This window comes from Caloenas nicobarica, chromosome 1 (assembly GCF_036013445.1).
Source record: "Caloenas nicobarica isolate bCalNic1 chromosome 1, bCalNic1.hap1, whole genome shotgun sequence".
In the NCBI taxonomy this organism is placed as follows: domain Eukaryota; kingdom Metazoa; phylum Chordata; class Aves; order Columbiformes; family Columbidae; genus Caloenas; species Caloenas nicobarica.
The window spans coordinates 184394176-184411719 of NC_088245.1; the positions used below are offsets into that span (position 1 = coordinate 184394176).

The following is a 17544-nucleotide window of genomic DNA, read 5'->3' on the forward strand; positions in this document are numbered from 1 at the left end:
GGCAACCTCCTGTTCAAACCAGCAAAAAGGCATTTACGCTTGGGCTGACAGGGACATCTAGGCTTGTATACTGGCACATCTGGAGATAGAGGCATGTAAAAAGATGTTCCCTCATACTGAAAAGTGTGGTTTGGGTGAGGTCATTCTGAGAAGTGGCTCTCCAAAGTACACCAGTTCCCCTGGAGCTGGGCACAAGAACGGCCAGGAGGATAATGTCCTGTTAACATAGGCTCGGAGACTGGTTTGTGATTTTATATGCTTGTGCAGCTTTTGGTTTCCAATTCCTTAAATCTGAAAACCTGGCTATGAGTCTTCTAAGGCAATCTTTGTTTCAGTTTCGCTGACAGGCTGTCTTATTTAGTAATAAAGATGAGCCACAAAGATCAAAAAAGCTATGAGTAGACTGTTTCCACAAAGCAAAACAAAAGATCACTCCTAAGCAGGGGGTACAACCAGCCAAAACATATGTGTGGGTGATTAGGAGAGACTGGGCAACAATCAGTTGCTGGTCTTGGAGAAGTTTGTTCTCTCAGCAGAAGGAGCCAGACATCCCTGTGAAACAAAAAGCAGATAGCTCTGAGGCCAGGGATGAACTTTGGGCTGTCTGACTCGGTACCAAAGCCCCAAAGTCACTTGCTTCAAAGGGATTGCCTGCTCTGAAATGACGGTGTCTGAAAGTCTTCCTTATGGCCCTTGTGGTAAGAGCTTAGCCTTACTTAAAAGGCATAAGGGACAAGATTAATCTCCTGCAAGCAGTCTGAACTTTGAAGGAGACGCATTTAAGCAAGTGAAAAATGAAATAGCAGGGGAAAAAAACAACTGTAAAATGAAAGCAATGATAAATAAATAACATGAAAGTGTATACCCCACTACAAATTTAATAAGCTACGCCCAGCCATGAATTATTGAGCAGAACCATCCATTTGTTGCAACGGGGAGTATTACTGAAATATTAATAACGGTGCATGAGCTAATCTTAGTTTTTAGTTGGTGGGGTGGAGAGAAGAAGAGGTTGGGAGAGCCTGGCCACTATTAGCCAATGGAGTAGCTGTGGCCCACACAAGGAGGGCAGGCAACCATGGGTCTCCTGGGAAAGTGCCCAAATCCCACATCGCGAACAGAGACCAGCAGTGACTCCGCTAGCTGATAAACCCATTTCCAGGAGGATATGGGTCCAGAAGAGTCATTTGCAGAGGCTGTTGCAACAATGTTTGCTCTCATGGTTTTGGGTTGTTTTGCACTCCTATGAAAACCGGAGTTTTGGTTAGACCTTGACTCAACCCAAAATCTGTTTCCTAGCTGGTCTGATTTTCTTTAAGGAAATATTTCACCTTCGTGATCGGGAGGTGGAAGTATGAAAATGTGACTTTGATGGTTCAGCGGGCCAGAGGCTTATAGGAGTAAAAAGCATGGAGAAATGGAACAGATGTTTTATTTTTAATGTTTTTATGTTTAGTTTATAATTATGACAGGGCTTTTTTGCAAAGCTGGGAGGAAACAAAGTCATAATTTTTGGAAATTTGAATCTGGCAAAAGCTGTCTCGTAGTTAACCAACCTTCTCATTTATCTGTTACACTTAACAGCCTCATTCTCACTCAATATTTGGAGAGCGAACTGTAGATGGCTTGGGCTTGGTAGCAAAATTGGCTTCCCCAGGTCCCCTCCACTGTCTACTATGTGGGCGCCAGGTTCTATCACGTGCCCGGGGCAGCTGTCACGGCAAAGATAAAACACTTCTGCTGGGAACCCAGGCGCTACCACCCCACTGCCAGAATTTCAAGTACCTGTCTTCTGCTGCAAAGTGATGTGATAGCAGGAAAATATCCCCCACAATTATAAATGAAGCTGCTCTTCCGAACAAATTCTCCACAGGTGGCTTTTTGCCAAGGAAATAATAATTCAATTTGCTTTGGATTCAGACAGAAATCTGCATACAAACACCTGTAGGACTGAACAAAATGTCGTGTTCATGCAGGCATGCTTGCATACATACCTTATTGTACAATCTATCATTATATTTTGATTTTATATCTTTTTAAATGTTGAAAATTTTTACCTCCTAGGCTGTTTGCTTTACTTTTAGTTTATTTTTCTGTTGTTGGTTGGTTGGTTGGGGGTTTTTTTTGTTTATTTGGTGTGAGTTGTTTTTCTGGATTTTGTTTGAGGTTTTCTCGTTTTGTTTTGGTTTTGGTTGGGGTTTTTTGTCGTTTTGGTTTTGCTTTTTTCACTCAGCTTCTGTAAAAGTTATATTCTTTTATCTCTTCCTCTTCTTTTGTCATGTTTCCCTTTATTATTTCATTTTCCCTTGGCACATTTTCTATATTTTTTCCCTTCTCCCGCTACTTCTTGTCATTTCCTCACTCCCTGACTCCTGCCCTAGCAGTTTCTGCTTGCTTGTGCTCACACGGTGCTGTTCTGCCAGTGTTCTTCATAATGTTTCTAAGAAATATTATTTCTAAGAAGCCCCACTTCTTTTGCAGCCTCTCACCTGGATTTTCCAAGCCGGGCGGGTCAACATCCTGAAACTCTGCACAGAAACTGCTGCTCAGAAACCCATACAAGCAGTTATTAGTTCCCTGTTGGGAGGGGAAATTTGCTTCCCCTAGGAGGAACTTGCTGTCTTCCTACAGTACATTAAAAAAAAAAAAAATCTCAGTACAGAATCACAGAATCTGGAAAACAAACGCCTGAAACAAGGGGATTTCATTTCCAGCCTTGCTGCAGGTGTGTTTGCAGAGCCAGCTCTGCTCCTGGCTCTGCCTCAGGAGGACTCACCACCCTCCAGCAGATGAGGTATGAGGCATTAGTATGGAAATTAAACACAGGAGGTATCTGAGGTCAGGTTTTCCCAAATCCAACAAACTCTTACCTGGTGCATCTTGTTTTTGGAAAAGGGGTGCAGACAAGGTCACACTCTTTCCCAACAAATCTAGTCCCAGTAGATGTTTTTACATGGTGATTAAGAAAACCTCTGAGTCAGAGCCTGTATTTGGGATGAATCCCATCCATGACATACATAAACTGACAAATATGAGGGGAAAAAACTTGGGAATGGGGAGACATTTCTGCCCATCTCTCCCTGCTAGCAATCATGAATACCAGTTGCAGCTGGTCTTAGCTGTAATTCTGCATCAGCCCAAGCCCCACAAAATGCCAGTTCTGATTCCTTCATGTTTTCAGTGTCAGCTTTGCTTGTCTCAAATAAGCAAACCCAAGCTTTTCCTTGCATTTGTTTTTCATCTTGCTGGCCAAACACCTTCCTGGCCAAGTGGGTGGCACTGACACCCCTTGGAAGCTCAGCTGAGATAAGGTTGAAAAGATGTCAATGAACTTTGCAAGGCAATTGAAGGGTATTCCTCCAAAGGTATGTTCCAATTCTGTTAGAGAAGTCTAGATAGAGCAGCAACTGGGCTTTGACAGAAATGGTGGCCAAGGTTGCGAGGCTTTGCACATCTGAGCAAAAGTTTGAGGCAGCCTGGACAAATTTTAGCAAACAATGTATTTAGCACCTGACTAAAATATGGTCAGGAAGAACCTTTATGTTGGGGTAATAGTTAAGTTAGCAATCATACAGAAGGCACATATCGTAAAAGAGAAAACTAGACTTTAATTTTGCTGACTGCTTAAAGTGAAAGATCTTTGAGGGAACACAGAGAGATGGAAGATCCACCACTCGTAAGCAAGTACTTAGTGTGAAGTGTCAGATGTGTATCATGTGGCAGGAGTTCGCTCACATAGAAGCTGCTGTTGCTACCAGTGGGTGTCATACATATCACTGCTAGTAGACAGACAGAGCTCATCCTCAGACAAGCAGAGGAGTTTCTCATCTTCTCATCCTCACTTAGCTGCTCCATTTTCCATGCTGCTATGGCTAATGCGCACTGAAAGCCAACGAGGCAAAGTCATCAGGTATATTTTCAAATGTTAGAAGACTCAAAAAAGCCCCTAAACAACTGTTCTTGAAAAAGAGCGTGAAACATTAGATTTAGTGTTACCTAAAAGACAGATAAACTTGAAACAAATATTAATTACTCTTTTGACACAGCATTCAAGGGGCACAGGGGAAACAGAAATGTTAAACAATTTGGTAGCAAATGAAAACTCCACCACAGTAATGATCTTGTGTGTTCGTCAGTGGCATCAGGAATTTAGAAATCAAGGCCGTCCACAGGGCAGGGCCAGGAGATAAGCCCTGTGCTATCCAAGTGACACACCGGTAATCCCACCCAGTGCCTTCCTTGCTCTTCCAGATCACGGAAAAAGAACAAACTCTTCCAGGCAGCTGCCCAGAAACCCCCTGTATAAACAGCCCAAGGATCAATAGCGCTTGACCATATTCAGCTCTGCATCCCACTAAATAAATGCACAGACCACAGCATTCTTGCAGGTCAGCCCCAAGTCAACAGCGAGGTCCATTTTTCTAGGCACTCACTGACATGTAGGGAGCAAGAGCATACAACCCATCCCCTAATCCGAAACTCCAAAAGCGACAGTGTCAGGAGTTCTGCTCCCAGCCAGCGTTGCTGCCCACTTTCCACCCCTCATTACACAGCTGCACCAATGAGCAGGTTGGCTTTGGAGATGACCTTGGGCAGACCCGTTTAGCTCCTTCTCCGATATTTATCAGTGCCGCATACAATGAATGAATGGCAAACGCCATCACCCCAAATTGTGGGGACACAGACCCCTCAACACGTTCGAGATGAAGGAAACCTCTGCAGACGATACCACTGGCCAGCTTATGTCATGATCCGGAAGCAGACAACTGGCTGGTTCAGACAACTGAGGCATGGCCAGCAGCCCTGCCATCATTCGCCCTGGCCAGGCAGCTGAAGATGTGCCAAGGACCAGACACAGGCGCGCAGGGGGCTGGTGCCTGCCCTGTGCCAGCAGCAAGGACGAGGGAAAGCTGATGGTCCATAGATGGGGAGGATGGAGCCAAACCAGCTTCCCAAATAGCTGAGAGCCATTCATGGAAGCTTATTCTTTACCTCAGTCTCCTCTGCACACCTCACAGAGGTTAACTGAGGGCACACAGAGGGATGGGCACCAGAAGTACCACCTGGGCAGCAGGATTTCTTGGTGCTCTGTCAGTGTGAGATGGTTTCCTCCCACAGCTCTGACACCTCACAGTGCTGGCGGCGTTTTGCACGCTCCATGGCCACAAGGACTGAGCCAAGGAGGCTGCAATGTGAGCCGTCTGCAGATCTCCAGAGGCAGGAGTATCTACACATCCCTCCTGAGGTTGACAGTTGTGTTCTGCTGTGCATGTTCCCACCAAAGCTGGTGGCAAAGACACGCCTGGCAAGTGCTACCATAGGCAATATGTACGGACTGGCCATGAAGTCCACTCCAGAACTCTGGACCAGGTACAATGAGCCGTGTTACTGCTCAGGGATGAAAATGGCCTCAGTCACTGTGATGTGCTGGCCAGAAAACATCTTCCCTGGCACCTCAGGTTTGCATAGAGGAATGAGTAATGCAGTCAGGAATTTTTCTTCCAGAATCCTCCTAGCTGCTCAACGTTTTTTTTTTTTTTTTCCTTTGCATTTTGGTGTTTTCTTTGTTCCTAGAGCTGGTTTCTACAAGAGCTCCTGGAGCCTTTGGGCACTGTGGTTCCACGAATGAAGAAAGACAGAGGATAAGAAAAAAAGCTTCCCCAAAGGGCTTGAACTGTCCCAGATGAGACAGAGAGGGAGGTAAGAGAAACCAGATATAAGAGACAGATAGAAGGACGGTTTGCTCTACCACCATCATTCAGAGAGCTGCAAAGGGTGAGGGGAGAAGAAAGCAGGACCATCTTCAACTTTTATTTCCATCCCCTTTGCTAGCCAGGGCTGAAGGACAGGCACGCAGGACAAGTGGAATGAGACTGAGATAAAAAACTGGCACAACCACTGAATAGCTCAAGGGAAAGAGGGTTCAGTGTCAAGAGTGGCAGGAGCAGTCTGCCTCCTGGTCAAACTTGCTTTGGCTGGTTTAACGCCCCTTCAGGCATTTCTTTGCCTTTTCCCACCTGGTGAGTTATGAGCTTCACATGAGCAGCAATGAGTTTCCAACAAGACAGTAACTCTAAATCCTTTCCTAAGCATTAGTGTGGAAAGTACCTAAGTTGTTGGTATAACAAAATATGGTTTTCAGCTCTTCACAGCATTCTGTATTACATGACTGAGTAGTGTGCAACCCAATATGCATTTTAGCTGTCAGAAACACTAGACAGCCAAACTATAGAAGAGTAACGCAAAGATTTCACACTAAAGAAAATCCCAACAGCTGGCCTGGTCCCTCTCCCTCCTCTGCACATGAGCTGCTCCTGCCACAGGAAGAGGAAGAAAAACTGAGGGGGTGTCTCTGACGGCCTGCAGTGATCCTCTACAAACCAACCTTCTCCTGACTCATTTCACAAAGATCCACCATGCTCACATGCAGCACACCGTGTGTCCTCAACAGCATGCTGCAGGCTCTGACTAGCAAATCGCGCTTAAACAAGAGGGTTCACAGGTGCCTTTGCAAAGACTAGATTTAGAACCATAGAATCATAGAATAGTTTGGGTTGGAAGGGACCTTCAAAGCTCATCTAGTCCAACCCCCTGCCATGAGCAGGGACATCTTCACCTAGGTCAGGTTGCTCAGAGCCATGTCCAGCCTGGCCTGGGATGTCTCCAGGGATGGGGCATCCACCACCTCGTTTAGCTCAGCCTCTTTACATTTCCTCGGCAGCTTCAGCTGTATGTTGTAATCTCTGTTTCCTCCAAGGCTGAAGATCTGTTACCTTTCATTTTAAAAGCAAGCATATTTCCACATCCCAGTGAGATTTCAGTACTGAGAGCTTTGTGTACTTAGAGCACAGGCGCACACCTTTGATGGGTGCATTTCTGGTCACAGCCACAGGAATGAGGCACCATGAAGACAGCTGGCATGTGAACTATGATGCTCCAGCTACTCTGTGCCCAAGGGTATGTTCCAGCAATGGATGCAAGAGATGTCGACTCATGAATGAGAGAAAAATTACTGTGCATTTAGTAAAATCCTGTGTACCAGCTGCTCTGCAGCCTCTCCGCAAAGTTCCGTGGTCTCCCTTCCTTCCCAGCACACAGGTATCTGCAGCCACAAACCTCAGCTTTTATTAAAGGCCATCTTTTCCGCAGGTCCCCCTACCTGCCCTTGCAAAATAAGTCAGAACTTAAGCAAAGGCTGTGTGTTTCTGTCCAAAATTTCTGGGCCACGCCACTGTGTGGGTTGTGTGCACCTGGGACAACACAGGAGAGGCCTCAAATCTCCCCACAAGAAAGGCTGTGAGAGAAAGCATGAGATGATAAATACATGGCAGGTCCATGGTGGTCACAGCCTAACAGGACACCTCTCTTGCAGCTATTAGGATTTCTGGTTACCATCGGTTGCACAAACGCATTTAACTAAGAGCATGTAGACACTGAAAGCAGAGTAGGGCAGAAATACCTGAGTTTGCCTAAAGAACCTGGCTCAAATGCTGGTAGCAACTGAGCTGCCACTGACTAATGTATTTTACTTCTCTTATTTAGAAAAAGACATATTTTTAGTATATACATCTGAGATCGCGCATGGTTTGAAATAGTGGTCTAACCATTGCACAGTCCTTCCTCTTCCGACTTCCTGCTTGTCTACGTGAGGCATGTAATTGTGAAAGTGGATGTTGACGAAATCTGGACATGGGGATGCAAATGAAAACTGCAGACAAAGGCAAATGCTTGGGCACTCGCAGCTTTGCAGCCAGGGCAGCCAGCAGGGGTTATCTGAAAATCAGTGTAAAATGCCAGTCCCCACCTGACAGCTGCTTTTTGAATTGGTTTGAAAAATTGTTTTCTCTTCTATGTGTGTAGCATCCACACAAGAATACTGGGGCTTACTGGTGTATCACAGCACTAAGGCTGCACTGCCTTTTTAACTGAATGAATACCCAAAATGAAAAGAAGGCAGGGGAAGAGTGGCATTTCTTATGAAAATGTGATATATTAACAATTTTTAAAAATCTTTCTGACAGTAGAAATCAGGTGTAAAATGTATCAGTTATCCTGTTACTTACAGGAGATTAAAGGTGAGTCTGAAGGATCTTTAGTAAGCACATTTTCCTTCTCTGATGTCTTTCTCATTTTCTGGGAAGTATTTCTCCTTTGGTATCTCTTTTTCAACCTAGCAATCTCTCCGAGGAAAACAGACAATATAAGAACTGTGTTTGCAATATAAGAATAAAGAAACTGATTACTGCCTCATCCTGTAAAACATTTACCATCATCAAGGGGCAAAATGTGCAAGACATTATTTTCCCTTTGCAGGACTTCTTTTTAATTATTTGTTCCAAATGCCCTACGCATGCTGATAGCTCCAGTACTACCTAAAACCCAACAACTTTTGCAATTATCAGGCTCCCTGCTGACATGCGTATTTGAAGACAGTTTCTTTTTTTTAAAGAGTTTATGGTTGGTGTTAGTTCTGAGAAATGCGCTCTCATGAGCATGTGAGACCTTCAGTGGCCGACGACCCCAGCTTGTCAGGAAGGGAGCAGCACAGTGTTAATTCCTCTGCCCCAGTGTCCACTCACCCCATATGTCCATCTGATGTCTGTGTAATTACTGCACCACTTCAAAGGCAGCAGATGCCCCCGAGCTTATCACCTGATGGCACCGCAGGTCTCTCTCACCAGGTACAAGGGAGCTCATTCCCCAACTCAGGGATGGCTTCTTTAGGGAGGCAACCCCACCAGGAGGCTTGGCAAGGCACTTGGCTTTGGGTACTTGGTGAGGAGGATGCTTGCCTCTGATTTTGGGTCTTTTTAGCAAGGGGAGCTCATCAAAGCTAGGAGTTACTCTGCCTAGCCTTACAACAGTGAGGACCCCCCTGATGAGCAGGGTCCAAGCCGATGGGTAAGCATGCTCATGAAGAAATGTCAAGCTGGGCATTTTAAAATAGAACTGCTAGGAGAAACTAAGGGGTTTTTTAAAGAATACATAAACTACTTCATTTTAATTCATAGGCAAAAATACACGTTCTGTTGTTGCTCATCGCGTGATCCTGCTCACACTTCCTGTATTATCACAGTTCTGATTACCTTTGCTCATTAAAGCCAAGCTGATCAAGTCACTAACATGCAAATGACCTCACTGTGCCTGGAAAACGTAACTCAAGCTATTTCCACTTATGCTGTGCAGTCTTTGCTGTTTTCTCTAGCCCCGGATGGAACTGGGTGAACTCTGAGATCCAGGACCTGAGGACTTCCATGAACTTCTAGTCTGCAGGTCTTCCAGAAAGCCCGGACACATCTTCTTCCCCGGGACCTAGAGGAGCACAGCACAGCTCTCTGACCACAGCTGCTCAGTGCTTTCCAGAGACTGCTCTATTTTTTTCATGCCTTAAACTAGGTAATCTGAAATCTACATTTTATTTTGAAAACTTTGGCCTGGATACACAGGGGAAAAAACTGAGGGGCAAAGTCATGACACCTGCCTGTACATAAAGACAGCAAACATATTGGGAAGGGAAGAAAAATAGCCTGCCAAAGCTAACTAATAGGCACTAGTTACATTTTTGAGATTTTATTACCAATATTTCACCATAAAAATCTTGCAAATTGTATTTCATATTTCTCTCAACAGAATGTGAGGCAAGCAAGGACTATATACAAAACAACAGGAAATAAATGCTAGAAAAGTTTGCTGACACTTAGGAATACAGATGCTTTTGAATTTAAAAGTAGGGTAAAAGTTGTATAGTTTGTAGAAAGATTTTGATATATGGCATAAATCATTTATTTTCTTGTAAATGCAAGGAAGCATTTGTCTGTAAGACACACTGAAATTTCATCTTTTCAGTTCTTCCCATAAGCAATAAAGGAAAAATTAGAGAATGTTCTCATTTATCTTTACATAATCATGAAACAAAGAAGTTGTTTCTAAAGATACTATTTTTAGGTACATCTTCAGTGATTCAACTTGGGACTTCTGCTTAACAGCGTACACCGGGGTTTCCATTTTTCCTTGTTATTTAACCTTGTTATGATGACCATAAAAAAACTATCATTAAAAAAAAAAGTGACTCTGGCTTTTTTTCAGAATTTTTTTTCACTCAGTTCCACTCCAGCATACTGGCTCCCTTTTTCTGGTACACACAAGAAAATAAAACTTTTCTTGCTTTGGTACGGTTTGGTTTTTTCTGCCCTGAGAGGGACAGGCAAATCAGTCCCAACATGGCAACAAGCATTTGTAAAAAGTTAACAAAACTGCTTTCATTTCAGGGTTAGGCAACATAACAGCACAGTGACAGGAACTGTAATGGGGAAAGAAATTCTGCTTACAGAACAAAAACATTTTGTAAAATACTCAGGTCTCTGAAACAAGTATTTTTTTCCTGCAGTTTTGCAGTGCTTTGTCTTTGGGGAAATCAATTCCAGAAACGATGCTGGCCTCCTTTTCCAAAAACCTTTTGGACTCGCTGATTTAAGTGTGGTGTGAAAGGCATGTGCTGCCACTCTGCTGAACAAATACTTCAACACTAGGGTTTTAACCACGCTTTTTCATCCTGCAGTACCCAGTTTAATGAGGCTGAGAGAGACCATGGCTATGCTGGCTGGAAGGGACCTCTGGCATTCATCCCCCCAAATCTCATGTTCAGTGGGTTACATTAAAATGCAGTGCTATGAGGAAGGAAACTTTTCTGATGTAAAAACATATCTGATTGCTTCACTCATACGTATGAGTGTTCCCAGTGAAAACAGTTCAATTCCTGCAGGATAAGGCCTTGCAAGAACAAAATGAAATGTGTTGACCTTCTGAGATTTTTTTTAAAGAAAAAACCTTACAAAACAACTTAAGTGGCTTCCTGAAATGGCAGTAGTCAAGGGCAGACATTCACAATCTAATAAATGTCTACTAGTGCTAAAATATAACAACAGGAAAGGAAGAGTAAATATTGAAGGTTCAATAATGAAAACCAACAAGGACTAATTTTAAACTAGGAAAATGTTAACTAAGGAAACATTTTAAATATTGATTCAGAATAAAACTCTTTAAAAAAACCTATAAGGATAACAATAGAAACAGATTAAATAAGGCTAAAGCAGATTAAAAAATAAATTAGGTTTATTCAAAATGCTGATTAAGTGGACTAGCTATCATCCCATAAGAGAGAAGGAAATTGAACTAGCCGTCTTCCCGTAAGAGAGAACGAAATGAATGCACTGTATATACTAAGGTTCACCAGGTCACTGGGTAAGGTAGGAAGGAAAAGAGGAAGGCTACAGACTGCAGATGTTTACATGGGATCATTCCCCTCCCTAACACCAGGTATCTGACTCAGGCCCCTAAACCTGCACGCAGCGGGACCAGCTTCAGGGCTCTTGGGAGCTGTCTGGGTCAGGGGCTCTGCTCGGGCACTCTCCAGAGGGTTTCTGCCCACAGGGAGAGCCTGAGAAAAGCAAAATACTGAAAGAAAAGCAGCTGATGTTTTCTTTGCAGAGTACACCACCAATTTAGAAATCCATCCCTCAAGTCCACCTTGTAATGCTATTACCAATTTGTGAATTTTCCAGTTGTGTGCTCCCTATGTCGCCAATACTAAAGGTCAGTAGGAGGACTAACAGCATGGTCCTAGCTGCTTCTTGGTGAAAATCATTCTATTTTGGCAACCCACACCATTGCAATTGGTATTTATTTCCTCCAGCCATCAAAACCAAAAATATGGATTCTCTGAGACAAGGAAAATAATAAAATTTCTGATGAATGGTTGTATTTTCATGAGCTAAATCTGTGGGTTATCTGTAAAATAAATTAATAAATAACATGTAAATTAATAAGTTTGGTTATTTAGCAATTGTACAGGTTACACATGTGCATGCAGAGGAGCAGAAGTTTACCTCTGAATTCCTCATCTCCCAGTACATGCTCCCAACACAGCCCTGCCTGTGGTTCCTTGCTGCTCCTTTCTGTGATTTGGCATGGGCGACTGGAAGGTTTGAGCCATCTCAGCACTTCTCTTTTAGCATTGTACCTTTAATGGAGCAAGGGCTATACGAAGTGTGAGTTGTACACAGGAAAATTTAGGAACCGCAGGTCTATCATAAAGACAGTGATGGGACATGAGAAAGTACCACATGATGTGGTGGTATGGGAAAGGGAGTTTCATCTGAATTTCATATCGTTTTCTAAATCAGAGATAAGATGTATTACATAGTCCGTTACTGGACTACTACTGTTGTTGGCCTTCCCCCTCACAATCAGTACCTCTTAACAATCATTAAAGGAACTGAGGCATAATTTTGGATGCAGCTGATGGAAGCACCATCCAGACAGCCACCCAAGAGAGATCACCAATGGAAATCAGTGCCAGACACTGCTGGAGATCTGGGGCCACAGTCACTCCCCCCTGTCTTGCCACACCAGACACCCGCTCAGGTGGCTGTGCCACCACTCAGCTGCTGTCACGGCCCCTGCCATCACCGTGGGAAGGGTCTGGAACAGAAAATGGAAAAAGGCTCTTTCCCCACCAGGGAAAACTCAGGCAAACCTTTGAGTGAGATGGTGTTTTAAGCACAGCTCTCGTAAATGTCTTTTATGCTGAAACAAAAAAAAAAAGTCAGGCCTTGATCTTGCAAACACAAAGGCCACCTCATTCCTCTCATCTGAAAGAAAACAAAACAAAACAAAACAATCCCACTGAAGCTTGGAGAAGTTTTGCCAGGGGCCCCTGTAAAAGCAAAATTTCATCCCGCTCGCAGAATACAGGATGCAAAACCTGCAGCCTCACTCTGCAACATCAGGTGGTTTGGCTCCCTAAATCACACTCTGGTATTTGACAAGCCGGGTTTTCAGTCTGGGGTCCACATACCACCTAGCGCTGGCCCATACAGACATGCAGACATTGCTGCAGAGCCAGGAGACAGCACTGTGGGAAGGATTTCTCCTAACATCTTGGCCAGCAGGTGCCTGGCAGAGGGGACCCAGCCAAGCCCAAGCACAGTACCATCATCTGCTCTACCTGGGCCGACACAACATCCCACCTACCAAACACTTGGCTTCATGCATGTTAATGAAACTACTAATCCTGCTGAATTCAGTGCTCCAGTGAAGAAAAACTACAAATTTTGGCAAGGGTTTGTTGGATTATCCCTATTGCCAGTCATAAAACCTCGATAAAACCATTTACCTCCAAGGGAAGACTGCAACCCAGTATTTCGCCACATAAGAAATGTTTCAGTAGGAGGATTCTGGTATCCTTCAGGTGTCTTTTTCGCCTTCCTCATGGTGTCATCTTCAGTAACACATGCCTGCATCTGAGCAGGGGACTCAGGAGTGTGTCTGGGCTCCCAGGTTTGGATGCTCACCCTGGTTGTACCCTAACTCCAAACCCAAAGGCGAGTATGAACACCCCCACTCCGACTCCCCTGGAAGGGGGTGCCAGGGTGGGTGGGCACACCTTGGCGGACATGCAAATGTCACTACTACCAAAGACAGTGACACCAGAGCTGCCCAAACGAGCTTACAGCCTAACAGGGGAGACCTCGCGACTTGGCAGGGCACACACGTAAGGTGTATTTCTTCGTTGTGATGTTTTGCTTTGAATCTCGCACTGCTACGCACAAAAGCCAATGATAAAATAAATCACCCGGGCATGGTATTGATTCTTCTATGATGATTACATAAAAAATGTAAATGCCTTGGCCTGTTACATAAATAATTCCCCTCTGGCATTCATTATGGACATTGCAGCCATACCTTTAATTTCATTTACCCAGTTTCTTTTGTGAAAGACATCCAAATTTTTCCTTCAGCCTATTCCACTCACTTTCCGCAGTGGAATACGTGCAAAGGAAGAGCAGAAGCGTAGGCAAGAGAGGGGAATTGATTGCTGCCAGCCTGGTAGGGAAATGTTAACCTTGCAGGCAGGGGACAAACAGCAGAGTCATCTGCAACGTGCAAACCAGCTTCTTCATTTCCATAGTGAGTCAAGGGAAATGCCCTTCAGAAATTCTCAAAACTATTACCGCTATAAAGAAGTTGTCTTTAGCGGGACCCTGTGGACAAAAAGGAATTTAAAAAATAAATACTAAGATTGACTGTATCAGCAGAGCAGTTTTTGACATAGAAAACGATGCTTGGTGGTCACTGTTCACATAACACAGATGCAGACTACACATTAGTCCCTAAATGCAACCTAATGAGATAATTTTCAGGTAACAGAGATGCTAAAACTGCCTCTACTTCAGTGTCCCACCCCTCCCTGTCCTGTCCAAGTCCTCTCTCTGCCCTATCCCACATTTCTAAGTCACTCACAACAGACTTTTTACACCCAGGCAAGATCTCTCTCACACTTGATCAAATGTGGTTTGCTTGAACCTGGACTGCAGTGCCGAGTCTATTTCTGAAAGTAATTATATTTCCGAGATTAATTTGAGGAGGTTTGGCTCAGCTCGACCCAGTTTGCTTTAGGAAACACCAGATTTACACCTGCTACCCCATCCAGCCAGCGGGTGCTGCAGTGCTAAGGCAGAGTGTGACACCAGCAGCGGTCCAGCCCCGTTCCGAGCCCCTCGGGGGATGTATGTTATCCATACAGAGCTCCACACACGCCCTCAGCCGCCCCCCGGCTCCCGCACCCACTGCGGGAGCCTCCGCTCAGCCGCCGCCGCCGCCTGGGGACAGTGTCACCGGCCGCTCTCCCCGGCCGCTCCCGTCCGAGCGGCCAAGGCTCAATTTAATTTTTATTTCATTTTATTTTTTTTTCCGGTAAGCACCGGGATGGAAATAATGATAATAATGATAATAATGATAATAATGAAAATGATAATAACAATAAATTATCCATTAACTAAATAGGGAATTATCCGTTAATTATAATGATCAGGGAATAGTTACCAGCCAGGAGCCGCGCTGCAACAGGCGATGCCGGGCGGGCGGCGGGGCTGCCGCACCCCCCTCCGCCTGCTCCCACCGCCGCCGCGCCGGGCCCTGCCGCGCCGGGAGGCCCCGCCCACCGCCCGTGTGGCCACGCCCCCGGACACGCCCCTTTCGCCTGTGGCGGGCGGCGAGGCACGTGAGCAAGGCGTTGGGGTGAGCAAGGCGTTGGGGTGCTGGGGAGGGTGCAGAGAAGGGCAACGAAGCTGGTGAGGGGCCTGGAGCACAAGTCTGATGAGGAGCGGCTGAGGGAACTGGGGCTGTTCAGCCTGGAGAAAAGGAGGCTGAGGGGAGACCTGATCGCTGTCTGCAACTACCTGAAAGGAGGTTGTAGCGTGGAGGGTGTTGGTCTCTTCTCCCAAGTAACAAGTGATAGGACGAGAGGAAACATCCTCAAGTTGCACCAGAGGAGGTTTAGATTGGGTATTAGGAAAGATTTCTTCACAGAAAGGGTTGTCAGGCATTGGAACAGGCTGCCCAGGGAAGTGTTTGCGTCACCATCCCTGGAGGGGTTTAAAAACATGTAGATGAGGGACCTGGGGGTCCTGGTGCACAGCAGGATGACCATGAGCCAGCACTGTGCCCTTGTGGCCAAGAAGGCCAATGGCATCCTGGGGTGTATTAGAAGGGGGGTGGTTAGTAGGTCGAGAGAGGTTCTGCTTCCCCTCTACTCTGCCCTGGTGAGACCTCATCTGGAATATTGTGTCCAGTTCTGGGCCCCTCAGTTCAAGAAGGACAGGGAACTGCTGGAGAGAGTCCAGCACAGGGCCACAAAGATGATTAAGGGAGTGGAGCATCTCCCGTATGAGGAAAGGCTGAGGGAGCTGGGGCTCTTTAGCTTGGAGAAGAGGAGACTGAGGGGTGACCTCATTAATCTTTATAAACATGTAAAGGGTGAGTATCACGAGGATGCAGCCAGGCTCTTCTCGGTGACAACCAATGATAAGACAAGGGGCAATGGGTGCAAACTGGAACACAGGAGGTTCCATTTAAATTTGAGAAGAAACTTCTTCATGGTGAGGGTGCCAGAGCACTGGAACAGGCTGCTCAGGGAGGTTGTGGAGTCTCCTTCTCTGGAGACATTCAAAACCCGCCTGGACGCCTTCTGTGTAACCTCATCTGGGTGTTCCTGCTCCGGCGGGTAGATTGAACTAGATGATCTTTCGAGGTCCCTTCCAATCCCTGACATTCTGTGATTCTGTGATGAGGTTCATAGGGACATGGTTTAGTGCCAGTGTTAACAGTTGGACTTGATGATCTTGAGGGTCTTTTCCAGCCAAAATAATTCTGTGAACGGATGAATCAAAGCAAGAAGTCCTGGGTGTGTGTACAGAGTTTGCAGATGTTTGCATGGTGGGACCAGGCTGCCCCTATTTAGATCAGAGGCAGGAGCTAAGTCTGGTTGAAGGTTTGTCTGTTCTGCTTGTGTCGAACAGTGCTGCACAAGGAACCTTTTAAATGAAGATGTAAAAACTATGATAACGAGAAGGGAAAATTTGTGCTTAAAGTTGGGAAAGATTCAAGATGAAGAACAAAATGAAGCACAATGTTATATCTTACTGGTATTGTGTATTGCACTTCACGGTGACTATATTGCTCAATAAAATATGGCTTTTAAAAGGGTAACTAAAATTTTCCTCTAAGCTGATACACAGAATAGATGCTTTTTCGTGGTCAACATTAACCTGCTTTTGTTACCGTCCAGCAGGAAGTTCCTGTTATTTGGCCATGGTTAGAGCAGAAAACAGCTGTATCAAGGTTTCTTTTGATCCACATCTGAAGTCTCTCTGTACTGCTCTCCCTCTTTGTAATATGTTTGTGGTAAATTGTTTCCCCCTGCTCTCTTCTGCCCCTGACTTTGCTCTTCTCCCATTGCAGGGTCTCAACCTGTTCATCACAGGTGCCTTCTTTTGCTCCTGTATCTTTTACTCTGCTTCTCCGTATTCACCAGGCTGAATTTCCCCACAAATAATTTTCTTCTTCCCATCTTCAGCATTGATGAGGCTTGTTGGCTCAGCTGTCTGGTGTCTTGAGCTAAATTAGACCTACGGTGGTGACCACAGCCATGTTTTTGTGGCCACCATCTTTATACTTCTCAGTTCTTCTTTTGTTTTGATTTTTATCTTGAATCTCACCAACTATAATGGGCAATTTTGTCTCATGAGAAAATCACATTCCCTCTCCCTTCAGCTTGCTTGACTCTTATCTTCCTTCCCTGCCAAAAACACCAGGGTTTTTTGTCTGTGCTGCATTTTCTTCAGTGCCCCCACTTAGCCTCATGTTTTCCTTCATATCCCTCCTGCTCACCTCCACAACTTCAGGGTTCCCCCTGGTGCTTTCACCTCCCTCCCTGACCCTGAGCCAATTGAATGAGCTGTGCACACTCGCTGTCAGGAGTTCTTCCACTCCATTTTCATCCTCCGCTTCGCTTCTTTCCAGCCTGTTCTGCCCCCGGGCAATTCGCAGGCAGTGCTCCTCAAGGCACTGATGATTTCTTCTTATCCAAATATGTGAATGTTTCTTGCCATCTTTGGTCTGTCAACCAGTTTCAACACAGGTTACCTCTAATTGAGCATTTCCATATCTTTAGACTTATGCCGTGATGGGGTGTGCACTCTAGGT

General features: G+C 45.1%; 1 protein-coding gene across 1 annotated transcript in view; it reads right to left on the bottom strand.

Moving 5' to 3' along the window:
* Window positions 1-14949, bottom strand: part of LCP1 (lymphocyte cytosolic protein 1) — a 51812-nt gene extending 36863 nt beyond the window's left edge. Inside the window, exon 1 of the mRNA XM_065633451.1 lies at window positions 14884-14949. The gene's annotated coding sequence lies outside the window, so the exon portion shown is untranslated. The remainder of the gene's footprint in view (window positions 1-14883) is intronic.
* Window positions 14950-17544: the final 2595 nt, after the last annotated feature.